This window comes from Tetrao urogallus, assembly GCF_951394365.1.
Source record: "Tetrao urogallus genome assembly, chromosome: 1".
Lineage (NCBI taxonomy): Eukaryota > Metazoa > Chordata > Aves > Galliformes > Phasianidae > Tetrao > Tetrao urogallus.
This window is the reverse complement of record NC_136813.1, coordinates 84,196,306-84,214,640: the sequence shown is the minus strand read 5'-3', so window position 1 is coordinate 84,214,640 and position 18,335 is coordinate 84,196,306.

Genomic DNA, 18,335 nt, shown 5'->3' with positions numbered 1-18,335 from the left:
TTATATGAAATGGGATTAAATCCTTCAGGAAACCGAGGTCTACTTAGGAAGGAATTTTTCCTCTGACTTGGGCCATAAATATTTCTGAAAAATCCAGATGCCATTACGCTGTAGGAAAAAAAAAAAAAAAGGAAAAAAAAAGAAAAGGGTCAGCAACATCTGATGTGCTAGGATTCGTCTCCCCCAGCTCTGTACTCTAAACACTTGGGACTCTTTCTTGCTGACGCTTGTTCTGCCTATAGAATGACACAGATTCAGGAGGAGAAGTGGAAAGTCCTCTTCTTTGAAAGCATCACTTCCCACCTTTGTAACAGTGGAGGAGCACTGAGGCATGTCTGAAATCCAAGTCTCCACTAATTCATGTGAGTATTGAAATGGCTGACTGCCTGCTTTTGTCCTTGAAAATTAAAAATATATGTTTCCGCAGAAGTGAAAATCTTAAGGGTGGTCAGCCCCATACCTTTACAAAGGATGAATCTGGTTCTATTAAAATTAAGAACTTTTGATTTTTTTATTACATTCACATATATATGCAGATGTACTTCACAGGAATGTCTCCTCAACCTCACAGCCTTCTACCACTCCTTGAGAAGCTGGCAGGAGCAAAGACCTCTCTACTAGACGCTCTCTACTGCTCTTGGAAAGCAGCTTTTTTTCACCCCAGATTGCACAGGTGAGACAGTACAGCAAGCAGGTGGCCTGAGTCATTCACTGTTCTCCTCTTGTGAGACATCACAGCAGACACTGAAGTCCATGTAAGTTCCACAGCTGACTGTCAAATGCAGCCCTGCATGGTCACTTACTGCAGCCAAATAAGTATTGCAGGCAGAAAGTTCTGTTGCTGCTTGTATTAAAGGGATTGGAGTCACCCCATATGGAGTTGCTTTTTGGCATTTGCTTTTTTTATCTATACTTTTCATGAGTCTCTTCTTTTAGAAACTGCAGATCTTCTCAGATTCTGCTTTGATCTGTTTAGGATATGGACAAATAGAATTATAGGCATTTTCACAAATTTTTCTTAAGCTGTTTAGATACTGTGTTGTTCCTCATCTTTGGAATAGTATTTTAAAGTAGTTCTTTTCTACAGATTGTAACTGCAACAGGATGAAATACAGCAGAAGGTGCTTGAGGGAACAAAGACATCAAATTTTACACCTTGCAGAAATGATAGTAAGGCCAAGAGAAGGAGAGGGAGAAGGATTCATTTCCATAGTGCACCTGCTCAGGATACTGGCAGCCCTTGGCAGCTGATCTGTGGGACATTTGATGCTCTCAACCTAGGAAAATTCAGAGTTTTGCTCATTTAAATTTTTTCATTCCTTTCCCCCGCCTTGCTTCTCCTCACCTTCCATGCACTTCTAACCCATGGAAGCAAATGTGAGTCTGGGATCTAGCTCATATCAGTCACATCTCTATGGTGTCACATATGGAGCGTGTCCAAACACCCAGTTAGTAACTGGGAATGGGAAGCTGGCAGGTGAAACTTATGACCTGCTCCAGCAGGACTGCAATGACTTAAAATTGATTCTAATGTTATATGAACTCTGTATGTTCAAATTTTATTCCTCCAGGGACTAATGCTACCACTGCCTCCCATATTTAGTTCCCTTTAAAGTGCAGGAGAGTTCCTGCACTGGGAGAATCCATTCCCATGCTTCTGAATTTATCCCATGGTGTTTCATTTCTTGTTTGTTGCTGCCTAGTGTTTTTTGTTTTGTTTTGTTTTCCTCTTAAGCTGCATTGATAAATGCAGAGATATGTGCGTAAATATGTGCACAGAAAGACAGGAAGGACTCTTGGAGGTAAAAGCTATAGTCTGCAACCATGACTCTGATAATCACAGCTTTGTAGGAAATGATTCATAATCTTTCAACTGGGTATAAAAGAGAAATGGACAGACGCACACACAAATCTACATTTATATATTCATAAATATATTTTTACGTGTTAATTGTACCATAGCTGCCAGGCAAAACTGCTGCATGACTTTGTGCTGCACAGCTATTGAGAATGCAATAAAATAAAAAGTGATAAATACATAACGATGCTAGATCAGCAGCATGCTCAGCTGCAATGGAGGTAAAGGCCATGACTGATTCTGCTTCTGTGTTTTGCTGAATTAACGAGCGTTTTCCCCTGGAGATGGAGCACAGCGAAGGCTCACACGTCCTGAAGAGGCTGAGCCTTTAGGTGGAGCTCACGTCCTGCACGGCTGCTGGAGGCTGATTCGATTTGCAGGATTGGGATGGCGGCGCTGAGGCTGTGTGATTGGGAAGAAGACGTAGAGTGCACTGGAAAGCATGAAGAAGCAGTCTTCTGTACAACTTTGTGCTCAGCAAGGAAAACGTGTCAAGTTTGTCTCTACTGCCAACTTCGTTGATTCCCACTTCTCCCCATCTCTCCTGCGAGATCTGGCAGGCTGGAAAATGGAAAGAACTAAGAGGGTGAAAATGCAACAACAACAACAAAAAACTTGAATCAATAACTGCAATTAAGTCATATATGAGAGCTTGTATCTAGCAAATACAGGCTTGTAAGAGGTGTGCTTATTTCACATTGAAAAGGTGGTACCAGGCAGGTACACAAGCAGGGCTTTTGGTCGCTCAAGATCACAAAGAATGTGGCCACCCAGGGGAAAGCTTTGCACAGCAGAAGGGAAGAGGAATGGTCCTAGAACCTGCAAAACACAGAAAGACAAAATCACTACTTTTCACTTTTCTTATTATACCTGAAGTTGCCATTAATATGATGCCATACTCCCAGAAGAGCCTGGCACTAACTTAAAATCTAGCCCATCATGTTTTTACACTCCCCAGCAATTTGTTTTTTCTTTTTCGTTACAGTGTTATGCTGAGGGTATCCTTCCAGCAGCTGTGTGGTGAAGAAGACCTTACACACATATCCAAGGAGTATTAGTAGGAGCCATATGTTCTGCTGAAATCCTGGCAATTAATGGAAAAGTATGGTTTATAAAAACTATCCTTAGCTTGTTTTCCCAGGTCTAAACTAAAATGTTTGATGAGTAGAGTGACCTTGGGCTCAGAATTAATGGGGTGCTTCTGTAGAGGAATTGGCTGCAAGCGCATGGTAAAGAGGAGTCTAGAAGGGGAAAAAAAAAAAGGCATTTTGAAAACAAACAAAAACATAACAAAACCATACAATAAAAACCCAAACCACATGGCACACACACAATTAACAAGGCAAAGTCTAAATCTAAACCAAATAGGTTCAACTACTCTGCAACATACAGAGATGCTCTTCTTTCTTATTTTAATGCTTACTTATTTCAGCTGCTTTCTCATGAATTCCTGGTCTTTTGCTTTACTTGTGCAAGAAGAGAAACAGTAACAAACAGAAAAACAAATAAAACCTGATGGTTGTGAGCAGCTGTAAAATGGCTAACGTTGCCGTGAGATGTTTTCCAGATAAAACTATCAGTTGAAACTATATCTGCATCACAAATAATTGTAATTTTGTAATCTCTCCTACCAGAATCCAAACCTACTTTTCATGTATGTGATAAGAAGTTTTAAAAGGAAATCATGTTGTATGGGAAACAAATTTTATCCTTTTTCTAGTGCATGCTTTTCATTCTGTTCTTATTACTTAATTTTCCTCCCTGATCTTCTTTTTCCCCTGAGGATAAAGCGCAATCATTATAAATGTAAGCAGCATTAGTAGTTTAGGATGATCTCATAGGTCAAGATTAGAAAGATTCACTATCCTTTCCACATGACAACTGCCCATTACAGTTAGGGGCTACTGAAATCAACAGAAACAAACTCCAGTGTTGCACCATTACATTTGCACTGGAATTATTGCTCTTGCAATTTTTCGCTGCACTCTAAAACTGTGTACCAAAGCATGGCTAGAATATATCAAGTACAGCATATCCTAAGTATTACACAGAACTTAAGAGCTGGGATTTTTCTCACAGACACAAACACCTCTGATCTGTGATTAAATCACGCGTCTGGCTTCCCACTGAAGTCAGTATAGATCCAGTCAAGATAGCTGAGTTTGAAGTCAACTCACCCGACTTGACATTGTCCTCTGTCTTTGCTGAGCAGAGATGAACAGTCTTCTAGACCAAACTAAGTGTCTTGACTGGATTCATGGATTATAACAATGATATTCTTGCAAACAGTGAGAAAGAGTGGTCGAGAGGAATTTCTGCAAGGTAACTAAGCAACTACTGTCAGGGAGCAGCTACTAGTAAATGCTGAGTGGGAGTTGATAACCATTCGTATTTTTGCTGATGACAAAGATAATGGAGTAGAGATGATACTTTATTTGTGCATGGCATGAAGCGGGAGGGACTGAAAATACAGTGGAAGAAATTATTAGTATTCCAAGAAATCCCGACAAATTGAAGGTGCTTCCTAAAGTATGCAGAATAGATTAGACTATAATACAAACACTCAGAGATCATCAAGTGTACCCATCTGACCACTTCAGGACTAAACAAAGGAGGACACATGTTACTGAGGGCTTTGTCCAAATGGCTCTTGAACAGTGACAGATGTGGGTCATCAACCACCTCTCTAGGAAGCTCTTTCTAGTGGTTGACCAACCTCATGGTAAATAAATGTTTCCTAACATGTCCTAACTAGGAAACTAAATGTTTCCTAGTAAACAGAAGGTAAAACTGCAAGGTGTAGCAGACAGGAAAGAATAATCAGCTTTCTTAACACTTCTCCAACAGATGTAGAGTTATGATGGGTCACAGTAGAGCATTATTGCTTAGTTATGAGAAATCTAAATGGGATACTGGAAGGCACCATGAGGTGCCTGAAGCAATCCCTCCAGTTTACTCAACATTAACTAAACTTCAGCTGATATCGAGGAGAGAAATTCCAAATGACATAGGGAATGAGAACATAGCCTACAAGAGAGAACTGAAAGATGTGAGTAGAGAAAAGAAGGTTGATAGAAAATCTGCTGAAAATACTAACATACGCAAAAAGCAGCTGCAGAAATTAGACTACCAACAGCTGTAGTGAAATAAAAAATCTTATACAAAAGACAATGGACTGGAAAGAATTTCAGTAGGTGGTTGTGAAAAGATATTGTGCGCCTTGCAGAACAGTTTAGATAAATGCCCTCTTACAGAGTTTAGGTATGATGAATTAGATTATGAATTAGATTCTCTCTCCTCAGGCTTCCTTTAGACTCCTGTGTCCATGCCATTACATGTAACAGGGCAGCACGACAATTTTGTCACAGTATCATCTCTTGGAAAAGTTTATGATGCATGACTCCTGAGGAGAGAGGGCTAAAATAAGGTGTCACTGAACAAAGCAGGGGAGGTGTGCCACTTTGTAGGAGCTGCCACAGAACAGTCATGTCAAAGTGATTCTCTGACTGGCAAGCAGAAAAGCAAAATCGCTCACAAATTGCCATCAAAAGTGAGATAAAAAGACAGCAGAGCTGCAACATTCTGATAAAGCAAATGTACTGCAATTTTTTTTTATTATTATTTTATTTTTTTTATATAATAGGGCAGTCTGCAGAGACCTGGCAACATTTGACTTTTTAAAGTGCAGGCTAAGGCAGACTATTTGATTTGACTGCTCTTTGGCAAGAGGAATTAAAATATTTGCTTGTAGCTGTGAGCATGAACTCTCAAAGCCCACTGCAGATGCCTGCAGAGCTGAGAGAGGTTTAAGCTAAAATCTTGAACATACATATCTCCATGTGCTTTTACATTTTTTTCCCTACTTTTTTCTTCCAAGAGTGACTTGATTCTGTTTCTCCTGGCTTACATTTTCTGTTCTGTTCTTATTTGTACTCTACATTTTCCAGAGGCCTTAAGACATCTGTCACATAGACAGGAGGCTTAGAAATTTCCAGAGACTTGAAGTCACAAAATTCCAACCAGTCTATTCTACATTGGTGTAGCCTCACCACATCAGTTTTGGGTGCCATAATATTATAAGGACATAAAACTATTACAGAGTGTCCAAAGAAGGGCTGCAAAAATGGTGAAAGGTCTGAAGGGAAGACATATGAGGGGCAGGTGAGGTGCCTTTGTTTATTCAGCCTAGAGCAGAGGAGCTGAGGGGAGGCCTCATGGCAGATGCAGCTCCTCACAAGGGGAGCAGAGAAGCAGTGCTGAGCTCTGATTTCTGGTGACAGGGATAGGGCCCAAGGGAACGGCATGGAGCTGTGTCAGGAGAGGGCAGCTGGGGGTCAGGGAAAGGGTCTGCACCACAGGGCTGTGAGCATGGCCCTCAGTGTCGGAATTCAGAGAGCATCTGGACAGTGCTCTCAGACATAGGGTTTGAATTTTGAGTGGTCCTGTGTGGAACTCAGAGTTGGACTTGGTGATCCTTGTGGGTCCCTTCCATTGTGGGATATTCTCTGACTCCATGACTCTATCAGTCCTTGACACAGCCATTATCTATATTAATCTTCTCTAACTGTGATGGACAAGCAATAAAGAGATATTCTATTCGTCTCAAACACATTGTCAAGACAAAAAGAAATAAGATATCTTAGTTTCAAAGACAGGGACAGAGAGGCTGTGTCTTTTTAGCCATGGTAATATATAGGGAAATAGATGACAAAAAGTTGGAGAAAACTGTGTCCTAAAATCTCAAAAAACAAACCTCGAGAAAATATTTTGAGGAAAGAAGGTAGTGATGAGGAACGGCTATATGACCTCTAACTACAATGCAAGAAAGTGCAAGATATATACAGTGGTTTCATTGAGAATAGGAAAATACACTCAGTATCAAGCCAATAGTCTCCTTGGAATCTCCAGTAATGGAAAGGAGCCAAGGATAAGATATGTGAGGGATCTCCACCTTTCCCTGTATGAGTTTTGCTGTGTGTACACCTCTGATACAGCAGTACACCTTCCAGTTCAGGTGGGACTTCTAGGCAGCATTACTGACTTATAGCACAGTATCACTAAGTTTTACACTTAGACCTAACCCAAACATGGACTTCAACATTCAAAAAGAGCTGTTCTATACTTTTCCTACTCTACACATCTCACCATTCCAACCTCAGCTTGAAGAGGGAATTCTGTATTCCTTGATTTCCTGTCTATTTACTTACTGGTGATCCTGGAACAGCTTGCTTTCAATCTAAACAACAATAAAATACTCTCTTCTTAATTCAAAGATAAATTTGGATGGGTGAAAAAGGGTCAGAGCATCAGTAGCTTGAGGAAGGAGAGATGTGTAGTTTTTAGTCACCTGAACTCAGCAGAATATTCCACCATACTAGATAACAGTGTGCCATGCTGTACTTTCTCAGTTTGTACTCAGCTCTGGTGATGACTCACCTCGAGTGCTGTATTCAGTTTTGGCTTCCTCACTACAAGAAAGACATTGAGGCTCTGGAGCATGTCCAGAGAAGGGCAACAAAACTGATGAGGAGTCTGTAGCACAAGTCTTACAGGAAGCAACTGAGGGAACTGGGATTATTTAGTCTGGAGAAGAGGAGGCTCAGGGGAGACCTTATTGCTCTCTACAACAACCTAAAGGGAGGCTGTGGTGTGGTGGGGGTCAGCCTCCTGTCCCATGTAACTACCAATAGGACTGACTAGAGGGAATGGCCTCAAGTTGCGCTACGGGAGATTCAGGTTGGATGTTAGGAAACACTTATCTGAGAGAGTGGTCAGGCACTAGAATGGGCTGCCCAAGGAGGTGGTGGAGTCACCATCCCTGAAGGTGCTCGAGAAACATTTAAATGTTGTACTGAGGCACATAGTTTAGTGGGGGAATATTGGTAGTAGGTAGATGGTTGTATTTGGATGATCTTGGAGGTCTTTTCCAATCTTGGTGATTTTATTATTCTGTTACCTTGCAGCCTGCAAAGCAATGAGCAACTTGATGTTGCCTGATGCTTATTATCATCCTGATTAATTTTACAGGCTCGTTGGAAAGTGAGAGGCAGGATGGAAACTGGGTAATTGAGGGGATCTTTTCTCTTTTCTGTAACAAGTACAAATCCTTCAGTCACAAAGAGATTGAAGTTACATAGTCTGCAGGGAAGCACAAATGCCCCCTATAAGACATTCTGGACAAGGGCTGGAATCTAGAATATTAACAATATAAGTAAACAAGGAGATAGGGTAACATTATTATCCTTTCCTTGAAAATTGCTTCATCAGTAAACTGTTCTGAAACACTAAGCTTTTGAACTTTCTGAGAAGTATACACAAGCCAGTACAATACTTTGTATCTCATTTAATTGCCGTGGCCTTTTCAAATGCCAGCATTGAGATTTTTTCTGCACTGAGAACTAAGTTTTGGATGTGTTCAGGCTCTGAGGCTTCATAGGACTACAGAACCAGAACATCACTTCTAATTGTATTCTGAGGTTTATTTCAGATCACTGGATTATTAATTATTATTGATTACCAGAAGAAACTACTGAAGCTAGACACATAGAAAAAAATAATATCTCATATAGAAAAAATAATCTCACACGGATTTTCCATTTTGGTGCTTCATACATTTGGACTGAGTTGTTCTATCACTTTTAAACTGAGTTGGCCTATCATGTTCATTATGACCAAAAAAAAAAAAAAAAAAAAAAAAAAAAAAAAGAATGTCAAGAGAATGTAGTCATACTGTTCACATGAAAGAAAACAAACATGTTTTTCATAATATAGCTAAGACATACCAACCTTTTTCTAGCTTGTCCAGAAGCAAATAGTGCCAATACAGTTTGTCTCACATGGAACACAGATCAAAATACTAGCAAGAAGAAATAACTAGCAATCATTAAGCCTGTAATAAGAACTGCTGCTCTTCCAATATTCATCTCTGATATTTAATGCTGCTACAGATATTTAAAAGGAATTCCTATTGTAGAACATGAATAACATTGAAATATGACTAAAATAACTACAGCTGATGACTAATTCCAGTGCAGAGCAAGATGACAATAGTGCTAGCTGCAGAATACATGTGGTGATAGCTCTCCTTTGAAATAAACTATCTTATGTTGTATGTGGCATGCATGGAATTCAAGCTATAGCTTGCATCTGTAAGTTGTAGAATCATAGGCTGGTTTGTGTTGGGAGGGACATTTAAGATCATCCAGTTCCTGGTTGGAACTGGATGATCTTAATGCTGTAGGCAGGGACACACCTCCCTCTAAACCAGGTTGCTCAAAGCCCTGTCCAGCCTGGTCTCAAATGCTTCCAGGGAGGGGGCATCCACAACTTCACTGGGCTACCAAATGTCTCACCACCCTCACAATAAAGAATTTCTTCCCGATATCTAGTCTAAATCTACTCTCTTCCAGTTTAAAGCCATTTCCCCTCATCCTGTCACTATCTGTCCTTACAAGAAGTAGGGACTTCTTGTCCCTTGTCCAGCTTTCCTGTAGGCCCCCTTCAGGTACTGGGAGGCTGCTGTAAGATCTCCTTGCAGCTTTCCTTTCTTTGGGCTGAAGAGCCCCAGCGCTCTCAGTCTGTCCCTGTAGGGGAGGGCTCCAGCCCTCTGATCATCTCTGTGGCCTTTCTCTGGACCTGCTGAAAGTGCTGCAAGTATTACTCCACAGCGAGACACTGAAGTCTAACACTGTTTCCGGTGGATAGAACTGAAACAGGCACTTCTTATCAGCCAAAGAAACACAGGCATATATGAACAGAAAAGCATTCTTTTTTAAATGTCTAATAATAATCAACACAATCTCAGAAAGAATGTTGTTCCGTACTTAGGAATTAATGACATCATTTCCATTTTCTGCTGTATCATTAAGCTGCCCACAGACAATAATATTCATTCATATTTTGCCTTCACTTCTCCTTATCATCAGAGGTAAAGAACTCTGGCATTCTTCACTTAGTGATTTCCAGAGCTTTGATCCTTCAGACCCATGTCACCTCTCAGATTTTCTGTAGGCAATCATGCCTCTTTAGCACAGAATTCTAATTGGAAGTTCTGCAAAGACATTAGCTCCACAATCATCTGCAGATCTCTTGCCACAGGCTCACAGAACAGCATGCTTTGAAGACAAACAGATCCTCAGAATTCATTTACAGGGTACAAAGAGTCATTTCTTTTAAAATTTGGAATGACATTATTTGGTGACTTGCTAGCATCCCCATTATCTCTGGAATAGGTCCCTGATCATGATGCATTTCCCTGTTGGTGAAATGATAAAGACCAGCAACCTATGAATTTTGGAAACCATTTTTTTTTTTAAAATTGCACTTAATGCCTATAGCATTGCATTATCTAACCTTTGCCATTTGAGGAAATATTATCCTGAAGAAGTGGCTGAATGCTCAGTGCCATTTTAAAATATAAACCCCTGAACCAGGCTCCAATGTCTCCAAGTTTGAAAAACTCCCCAGATTCATCAGTTGAGTGTACTCTGGGCACAGGAGATCTCTGGTATGCCAGCAAGAGTGCCTATAGATGAATTATATTGTAGGCTTGCACTTAACTCTATTAAAGCATGCCCTCTCCACAGGTGCAGTACCTGCTTCTGTTGTCAACACTCATCTGGAGCTCTGGATACTTTGCATAAGCTGTTGTCACAAACACTTTCTAGAATTATGCGAAAGCAAACAGCAGCTTCATGTAATGAAGAAATCAATCAACATCAAACAGCTGTCATGACCGTATTCCATGTCTGGATCAATGAAAAGTCACAGCATTCACACATCTGTAGTACCTCTGCCAATAGTTGCGTTGTCTTAACCTCCTATCACAATGAAGTCCTTCATCCAATTTTTACGTGCACTTCACTGTGCACTGTTCATAGCCAAAGTTTTGTATGCATCTGTGACCTCTTTCAAGCTCAGCAAACCATTGTGAATTTAGATATTGCGGTACTATCATATCACAACAAGATGAGAAATTCAAATAAAAATTCTGAGCCCAGTTTATAAGCCATGAGTACCATTTACTTTATGGAAGTTTATTGCCAAGGAAAACCTGACACAGAAAAATCTAGACATGATCTTCAGAGAAATAAAACAAACATGTAAGATACAGATGAATTGCCTTGGAGAACTCTGTATTGTTAAAGACTTGACTACCTTCTTCCTTCACATACAGAGTGGCAGGAAAGACTGTTAAGGGAATAACAAAGAATATTGTGCTGCATCTCTCTGCAATTTCTGTCTTACTATTTCCTCACATGGTGTAGTAATGTGTTCAGTATGGGCATCATTTGCAATAGTATGAAAGTAGCCATCATCTTGGCTTCAGGAGTTCTGGTCCTCTATCAGCACAATGGAAATCCAAAACCTGCAGTTTTATCTCTGACCTTTGATCAGCCTGGGTAAATGCAGACACTGCTGGCCAGCCCAGCTCTGCAACTAGAACTGAACTTAGAAAGCACTCTTACACGTAGTGATCTCCTAGGGGAATGACAATGGCGCTGGCTTTCCTTGGGAGACAGCTCAAGGGTAGAAGCAGAGGGTCTTATGAATTTGACTGCAGGGTGTGTAAGTCAGTGGTTACATGTTAGTTTCTACAAGATCTCTCACCTCTCCCCATGGGACCAGATCTGCAGAGCACAAAGTCTAAAAGCTGTGGAAAGGAGTAGTACTTCACATTGTGCAGCACCCTTTTTGGAGGAAAACCTGCAGCTGTTTGTCAAGGCAGTGATTTTTTGTAATGCACTAAAAACCGGGGGGTAACAAGTATAAGGGAGTCCTTATACTTTATATAATATATAAAGCCTTTTATTTATATTTTACTTTATATAAATATAAATAAATTTATAAATAAAGTATTTATACTTTATATAATATATAAAATATATAAAAATATAAGCCAGTCCTGTGTACCAGTACCAAGGAATCTCAGGTCAAAATGGATTCCTTCATTAAGCAAGGCTCGTGGTTTATAATGTTTACCATTCCAAAGTCTCCTGTGAAAATGTCAGTTAATTAATCCTGATGTGTTTACTTTGCTTATTCTCTGCTGCGTTTTTTGGTCAGTCAATCCCAGATAAAATCCTAATGAGCTCAGTGTATTTGAAATCACTAGCCAATATTCAAAAGGCCATTTCTCTCTGGCATTGACTATACATATTCTCCAAATATGAAAGTATGCAAACATACTTGATTTATTAGAATCTTACGTCAGCACTAGGGCTTTTACGACTGAATTCCTAAGACCTGACCGATAAAACTGCTTCAGTGGCTTCACCAGGCCAACACAACATAAAAGTTGTGTTTGTTTGCCATAAAAATTACCAGATGTGATATTTTTTGTACGTCTGTCCATGTATCTCTGGGCAGGTACTAGTTCCAGAAACTTGGCTTAGATATAAGTATGTTTAACCTCAGCAAGCTTCTTAAGTGCATTAACATTCTTCTCATCTAAAATAATACAGGGATAACAAACCTTTTTTTTTTTTAAACCAGAAGTTTTAGAATAGCAATAGAGATCCCAAAATGGGCTCTCAGAAAACAGATGCCAGTATGAATCTTTCCACTGACTCCAGTGATCAGTGAAAAAAGATCACAAAATAAGTTGATCATCAGCACATACAAGCAAAAGATGTAGAAGAAGTTGCACATGGCTAGAAACCAGCCCCTCATACTGCAGTACTATTAGAAAAATCTAAACAAACTTATTTTGTGACCCGTCTCCAAACTGGCAGAGAGACATAGTAAACAAGCCAACCCACAGCTGGACTATCTCTATGCACAACATAAACAATACAATTAATCAGTGTTACTGTATTCAGAACTCATGTAGCAGTTTCCCTGACCTCTATGCTTACACTGCAGAGACATGCAAGTAACAGGAGTAAGACTGAGAAAGTTCAATTTCATTCAGGACAGTAGAAAGTGCCAGCAATGGAGAAAGCAGTTTCATTCAAGACAGTAGAGAGTGCCAGCAATGAAGAAAATGATGCAAAATAAGACACATGGAAGGGGTATTAGGGAAGAAGACTTCAAGAAGTGTAGAAACTGAAATGAGTGCATAGACTGATCCTAGGGCATGGAGTTCCAATAGAACATTTAAAATAAAGGAATGACTGAATAGTCAAAGCAGATGAAAATAGCCTTGCTGAGCATTCTACTGTATCACAGGAAGAGGCTGCAAGTACCTGCATATGATGAATTATGAAGGAGACGCCTGCCACATTACCATCAGACATCAACTGTTCCTAATGAGAGAAAGCAATGGTCACCACATACTGAAAGAAAGCAAGCAGAGAGATGTGTCTAGTGTCTCAGGACCAAGACTTTAATTGCAACACAGAAAATGCAGAAGGTATGACTTGATTTTTAATTCCACCTGCTGTTAAATGATAATTGCCAGAAGATGAAATATCACCACAGATCTTCTCCCAAGCATGCAGACAGTAGGGTCAGAGATTTGAACATGGCACACTTCCCAGAATCGAAACACTCTGTTTTCACAACGCATCCTTGGTGATATATATTGTAGATGATACTGTAAGTCAAGATTGTAGATCATGAATATAGAGCTAGTATCAGGTGAGGTCTTTAGGTAAAGTAGTTAAAGTTGCACTCCATCCCTGACAACTCTATTCAATGTAGTCACAACAACAAGAAAATGAATCATCTTACTCTGAGGAGTGGGAACGACACAAGGTATCCTGATATTGTCCAGCTGGTTTCTCCTCTCTGTAAAGCAGCAGCATTTTAAAATATCCTGTCCAGTTCTGATCTCTTCTGAAATCTATCCTTTCTGAAACATAATTTACAGTAACATTAACGACATGCTAGCTATTCCATGAAACCAAAATACAGATCATGGCAAATGTGAGATGAGACAGATGAGACAAAAGAAATATTTGCATCTGAAAATTATTGTTTTAGACAAAAAAAAAAAAAAAAAAAACCTAACCAAACAAAGGAAGACATCTCAAAAAGCCCAACAGTATTACATCTAGTTTCTACTGATTTTAGACTACTGTAGAGTCAACAAGGGCATACATATGTATTTTTTATTCTCTGGAAGAGGTCTGTCATTTATGAGTTAAAATGTGCTCAAAGAATTATATATGGAAAAACTGATGAAGAACTGTTCTTGGGGATTTATACGGCAGTTGAAAAATTTGGAGAAAGCCTAGGCTTGAGAAGAAAAATTACGAAGAAAAATAAGAAAGAAAGAAATACAAAGAAAGAAAGAAAAATATCACGAGCATGGAAACTCTACCCAAAACCTCAAGGAACAGGATCAAGCCTGATCCCATAGGATTTAGCATAGAAATATTTGGTTTAAGGTCCACACTTTACAGTACTTTCATTTTGATTGTTTAGAAAATACTTAGTGCAAAGGGCAATTATAGGATAAAAACTAGATTCCAGTATATCAGACAGATGACTGACTTTTCTGTGGGTGTGTAACATCCTTGCTATGATTTTACGAATTAGCAAGGCCTTTCTGTACAAAAGGGCTCTCCGTTCCTCTTCAAGAAGATAGATCAGCTTTGCCTCAGGACATGGATGGACACCAATAAAAGGCAGGGAAGGTGACCACGACACAGACCCTTTGCAGAAGTAGTCCTGGCCTCTACAGAAGAACAGGGAGTCAATCCATCGTGAACTCAGAATCTCTTTTTCAGGAGCAAGGATAAGATCTTATGGTCTGTACAAAACAACCCTAGCGGTAAGCTTCTAGGGAAGATTTGCATTGATTTCTCTTTTTTTTTTTCCTAGGTTAGAAATATCAATTAACACTTCTACTGCCTTCCCTGAAGACTCTACTTCTGAATTGCAATGAATTCTACTTGTAAAAGCTATAACTTCTTAATCTTCTCCTTTACCTTTAGACTTTTTTCTTTACATTTAGATTTTTCACTAGAACACATATTTTCCAAACCATTAATTATTTTCAGAGTTCTTCACCAAAGCTACTTCAATTTGCAGTACTTTCTTGGGCTTAGGAAGTGTCCACAGAAGTTTGAACAGCATCTCCCCAAGTAGTCACAGCAGCAATACTATACAGATGTCTGGTATATCTTATATACATAATACATACATAATAGCTTCCTCAGTGATAATAACCCTCATACTGACAGATAGTCTGTTCTTCAACTCTTTTCTGAGATTGTACTGTAGGGGACTCTAGAGCTTCTTCCTATATATATATATATATGTACATACATATATATATATATATATATATATATATGGTTGCTTTTCTTTTTGTTTTTATTTTTCAGAAGAACATGACTTATAATAGTGATATGGATTATTTCACCGCTGCTAACTGCTAGGGAATTAGGCATTAAAAGACACACTGGGGAGAAGACATAACTAGACAATGAGAATATAGCATAATGGATAAAGTATTTTATTTCCTTATATTCTCTGAGCTCCGTCTGCCCTTTGTCATGGCCCCTGTCCAGCTGGACCTATCCATAGGCTCATGTCATGGCCCAGCCTTGGCTTGCCCAAAGGGAGAAGCCAGGGAATGGGGCTGCCCTGGAATCCCTAGAGTCCTGTTCCTGGTGGACAGGTCCTGGCTACCAGATTCTGCCTGACCAAAACCCTGGGGAGCCTCTGTGGTCCAGGCCCAAGGCAGCGACCATCCTTGCCATCTTCAGGGGGTGGTAACCCTGCCTACGGCAGGGGGTTGGAACTAGATGAACTTTGAGATCCATTCCAACTCAAGGCATTCTACGATTCTACAGTCTTGCTACTCAGACCCTTGTTCTGGTCTTGCACTACAGCTCTTTGTGCTCAAGGGAAGCATGTTTGTATTTACACAACAAGTTTACTAGTGGGCTTAATCTTGTAGGTTTTAGATTTAATAATCAGTCCTACTTGGAAAGGAATTTGACTGATAAAATATCCAGGTTTTGCTTATTAGTTCTAGATTAATGTCAGACTGTTTTATGCTGGATTCAAAATCTTGGCTGCTAACATTTAGGCTCTTAGGTTAATCAAGATACATTTTGATCTTGGCTGATATTGCTTTAGGGCAAAGGAATTGATTAGACAACCTCCTGAACTCCTTGCAGGAGTTTTGATTTATTGGAAAGCCAGCCATGAAGCCTATGCTCATTTCATTGCACTGTATTTCAAAAGCACTGACATGTGCTTTCACAATTTATGCACCAATTGTTTCAGAGAAATTGAAATTATGTAAAACTGTATGCCTATCTTCTGTAATGTCAATATTCAACAGGAACTAAAATGCTGCTAATTGGAAGAGCTGCATGATGTGGCTACAGAATAAAGGTAACAGGCAGTGTCCAATTTGCCTTCAAAGAATTCTCCATCAGAAATAATGAAGCACAAACATCAAATTCACCAGGTGCCTTTTCCAATCTGTCATCTTTCTCTTTGCTTACATTTTCCACATGTGACTGTGACTCCTTAAGGTTGTTTCTAGACTTTGAAACTGTGCTCCTGAGCCTGACCATCTGACATTCAGACAGACTAAAATCTAGCAGTTTTTGTATCCCAACTATAGTTATGAAGGTCTGGGAGCTGTGTCATTCTAGCATGTGTGCTTGGGCTGCCTTCTTATGCAGTAAGGGATGGTGGCGCTGATAGGGAAGGGTGGGAGACAGCATGAGTGCCCAAGGCTTGCTGATATGGACCTAATGCAGTGAGAGTTGGTATCTGGACACAGGATTCTTGGTTCTGATCATATTGCTCTTGCTGAGGCACCTTGGTGATGCAGGTGCTAAAACAGCTTGCTGCTAACGGAGGAATCCACTCTGCCACTTTGATTAAAGTCGATGTCAGTGTGTATTACATACCAGTAGGAAATTTCAGCAGTGAAAAACATCTTTTCCTAAGTGGATACATTCCAGCTGAATATGATGAAGAGAGACAGTAACATAAACAACAGAAAGCCTGCTCATTAAAAGCACTGCTATATAAGGAGCAGAAGCTGAGAAGATGTGCAATTTAGAATGCTGTGCAGTGTTTTTACCAACCACTGGCCAGACAATCATGAATCATGAGCCTGTATTCTACCCTTTAGTCTTCGTAAGTTTGGAGATCTTTGGCTTTGACCCCTACTCCATCAACTTTCCAGTAATTTCTCAAAAGACAGTCCACAGCTGTCAGTACATTTTCTGCCAGACAGTATAGCTATTTATGCTATCTTATTACCACAGTGTCTAAGTGTCTAAGAAAATTTATGGAAACAATACAGTTGTACAGGTCTCAGGCGAGTTCCCTTCCAAGCTGATAAAATGTGGAGGCTCTCAGTTGCTCTGTTTTCTCAGAAATTTGCTTTGCTTGCAACAATGTGCATTCAAAGGATAATGTACCAAAATCTGGGTAGGAAAGTCTTTTGTCTGCTAAATTAGATGGAACCACATGGGATGTGAGAAGTAATGGGACCATTATAAAACAGAAACAGAATCCTAATATAATTAGATGTTTCCAGGCATAAGCAAATCTTTTTTCCATCAAAGCGGCTTTGTTAGGATTACATCTACACATTGCAGATAAACACGCTTTTACTAAGACAGGTGTGGAAAGGACCTACTAGGATCAGTAAATGTGCCTCCTTGCACAGGTGGATGCTAAAAGGCTTGATTAGTGTTAACCTTGTGAATAGGAAAGCAGAAGGGGGAATATGATCTCTGTTTAAATGCACCATTGTGTAAACATTTTTGAAGCAGAAGAACCTGAGACGAAAAACTTTGAAATGGATTTATTGCAAGAGAGAGGAGGAAAAACAACCCATCTGGCTTTAGGAGAGATTGGCTTGCTCTAGATAGAGCTAGATTTATTCACCAGAAGGATTATGTGTTCTCAGTGTCAGGAAACCAGACTTAATGACCCAGATGTTCACTTAATTGCACCTCAACAGCTCTTTGAGGGTTTCTTGCCTTCAAACACTCCTGTGGACCTTCAAATGATTCAAATGACCTTCTAGTCATCCAGTGCAGACAATACAGCCTACAACCTTCTTTATTTCACTCATATTTAAAAAAATTGATCATTCCTTAGGCCACCAGGAGGAAGACAGGGACCAGGATAATCTCAAACCTAAGTAAGGTGGATGATAACCATCTGTAACCATAGGTATCTGTGATAACTGCCCAAACAAAATGACTTTCTTCTGCTTTTGGAACAGCTTTCCTCCGCATTCAGCATTTCACATGGGATTTGAAAAAAATATTTACAACTGTTATTTCTGGCAGCCATTTAATAATTGTGTGTCCCTCACTATGAAAAGGTCTTGGAGTTTGATTTAATCTGCTTGAATGAGTCAGATTATCTTATAATTGGATTAAGAACATGTATTTCTGACAAGAATTGCAAAAATTGCACCTTCTGTTAATTCAGCCTCCCAGTAACATTTTTTTATTCAAGTTGCTTACCTATTTATCTCCTCAGTGTTAACTACTTTCCTCAAAAATAAGGAACTTCTCCCTGTAAGTAATCAGTCAGGTGG